The following is a 2,828-nucleotide window of genomic DNA, read 5'->3' as shown; positions in this document are numbered from 1 at the left end:
ATATATATATATGCGCAGATGGGAAAACACAGGTACACCAACTCCCGCCCTGCCGCTTAATCTGCCCCCACCCCTCACACACATGAACAAATTATGCATCCTAGGTACATAAGCTTCCCTGTGACGCCATTTCTGCCCTAGCCTTGGATCTGAAACCACCACCCTCTCCCACCTGAGCCAAGATTTCAAGCACACAGCAGGGTGTGGGTAGGGGTATCCCCAGCAAGTCCTCAATTCTGATGCAGCTGGGCTTAAAATTGACCTTAAAATTGACCCCCCAGCAGGGGGGGCAGGGTGTCGGGGTGTCTGATGGTTCACCACCTCCTACACTCTGCTCGTGACTAATGCATCACACTGGGGAAGCAATTCCTCCCAGCTGGCTGGAACCAACAAGCCCACAGTTAAACCAAACCACCCCTTGGAAGCCTTGGGTATGAGCACAGCCCTCCCAAGCCCTAAGTGTACCCCTTTCTGAAAATATTCACCTTGACAGAAAACAAGCAGAGAGATTTGGCTCAGGAGTTCTAATTCTGCTTCTCTCCAGGGCAGGGAACTTGAATTTTCAAGGACCAAACCAAAGAACACACCCAGTGGGGGGGGCCATAGGTATTCCTCTTTGAGCACCAGGAAAACTTGTTAACTTGGGACAAATCATTTCATTTCTCTATGGCTTCGGATGCTTCCTCAGTAAAATCCAGCATGTAGTAAGCACTTTCGAAACGTAGAATAAGGAGCCCAAAGCTGGGTGTGGTATGTGACAGGGAGAAAAAAGGTACTGTGTACATCATCAGTGTAGGGATTTGTTTTTCCAGTAGTGATTTTCCATTCAAAATAGCATCCAGAAGAAGAAGGAGGGGGACTAATCAAGTGTATTCACTAAATAAAGCTCGTGATCAAAATAACATCAGCCTTCTGGTTCTGCCGATGCCTCACTCACACAAGCACAGGGAAGTGCGGCCCAAGCTAATGTTGGCACCAGGATGCCAGCTCTAAAGCCACCTGTTTTGTTCTGTTTCTCTCACTCCATCCCCACACTCACAGGAACAGGCTGCCATCTGTGCTGTACCAGCTCGGCGTGGTTCTCCATAAAGGTAAATAAGATCCTGACGTTTTTCATCTAAAAAAAAGAAAATCCCTTCAATTTTTGCTTCCAGACCTAAATCTCAATTCAACTCAACCCAATTCAATTTCAATGTGTGCTGAGAATCTTCTCTGTGGCTGGCGCAGTCCAAGATTCCCTGGGGATGCTAAGATAGAGAAGGCTCAAGGCACCTTAAAGCGTCTTAAGGATCTCGGGGGTGGGGAGGTAAGATGAGACAAGGACCCCAAAAATGCAGTAAAAGACCTAAGAGCAATCAGGTTGTCTATGATGAGCTCAGAGTGCTATGAAAAATGAATACTAAAATTTACCATTTTAGTATTTTAATGAAAATTTTAATGCTAAAGCACGCTGATGCCACTAATTCTATTTACAATGAAAAAATATGCTCTAAAGAGGGCAAAGGTAAAAACATACATTTGATGACAAGAATATGCACAATAGGACAAGATGCCAGTTTAATTTGACTGTGATTTTTTTAAGCGATGTGTTATGATTACTTAGGAAAAAAATATGATCATTTTGGCACCATTTCATCTATAATCAGAATATTGAAAATCCTTAGAAAAGGAAACATTTCTAATAATGGGGATTAATAATGGGTATTTGAAAATAATTTTGCTATAAAATCATGGTATAGAGGAGAATATTCATTCTAAAACACACACACACACACACTCCAAAGGCTTTAATAAATAAGAACAGGTCATTTCAAATTTTAGGCTATTTAATTTTGAAATGGATGATTTTTTTCATCCTGAAAGTTACAGAGGATTTCCCCAAAAGAGCCCCATATCAAGAGCCACCATTTTAAGACAGGTAAAAATGATGAAATATAAAATTTAAAAAATCTTGTGCATAAAGCATCTAGATAATAACGAATACTTAGGGGTTGAAACTCAGGTCTCTACTATTTCAAACACTGATTCAAGAAGAAACGAAGTATGTCTGCTTGTCAGGGAGAGCTCTGGGTCACTTTAGTTCTAATTTGAGGATGGACTAGATTCTTTTTTTTTTTAATTTTTTAAAATGCATTTTTCTTCCAGTTTTATTAAGATATAATTGACATAGAGCACCGTGTAAGTTCCAGGTGTACAGCAAAATGATTTGACTTACATACATCATGAAACGATCACAGTAAGTTTAGTGACCATCCATCATCTCGTACAGGTACAAAATTAAAGAAATAGAAAAAATGTTTCCTTGTGATGAGAACTCTGAGGATTTACCCTCTTAACAACTTTCCTATATAATGTGCAGCAGAGATAAATATATACATCATGGAATACATTATTTCCTTAGTACTTATCTTATAACTGGAAATTTGTACCTTTTGATTCCTTCAAGGATGGACTAGATTCTTGATCAGCTTTTCTCAAAGGCACGTCCATAAAAGCTCCTCTCCTAAAATTGTGGGTACTGCCTATTCAGGGCTATTCTAGAAGAACACTAGGAATACGTGCATTCTCTGTCACTGTGCTATGTGTTAAAAGAACGGCACCGGGGGGGGGGGCTTCCCTGGTGGCGCAGTGGTTGAGAGTCCGCCTGCCAATGCAGGGGACACGGGTTCGTGCCCCAGTCCGGGAAGATCCCACATGCCGCAGAGTGGCTGGGCCGGTGAGCCATGGCCGCTGAGCCTGCGCGTCCGGACTCCGCAACGGGAGAGGCCACAACAGTGAGAGGCCCGCGTTATGGCAAAAAAAAAAAAAAAAAAAAAAAAAAAAAAATG

The 2,828-nt window shown here is 41.9% G+C and overlaps 1 protein-coding gene across 5 annotated transcripts in view; it reads right to left on the bottom strand.

Annotated features, from left to right (window-relative positions):
• Positions 1-2,828, bottom strand: part of TIAM1 (TIAM Rac1 associated GEF 1) — a 407,413-nt gene that overhangs the window by 163,673 nt on the left and 240,912 nt on the right. Inside the window, exon 1 of one of the 5 annotated variants that reach the window (XM_027101409.1) lies at positions 1,040-1,117. The exons of the other annotated variants lie outside the window; for them this stretch is intronic. The gene's annotated coding sequence lies outside the window, so the exon portion shown is untranslated. Of the gene's footprint in view, positions 1-1,039; positions 1,118-2,828 lie in introns of those variants that run through there. 5 annotated transcript variants of the gene reach the window in all.

Source organism: Aethalodelphis obliquidens, unplaced genomic scaffold (genome assembly GCF_003676395.1).
Source record: "Aethalodelphis obliquidens isolate GAN/ISIS:26980383/991018 unplaced genomic scaffold, ASM367639v1 scaffold1, whole genome shotgun sequence".
In the NCBI taxonomy this organism is placed as follows: Eukaryota; Metazoa; Chordata; class Mammalia; order Artiodactyla; family Delphinidae; genus Aethalodelphis; species Aethalodelphis obliquidens.
Note: the sequence above shows the minus strand (reverse complement) of the source record. Positions and strands in the feature narration are given on the sequence as shown.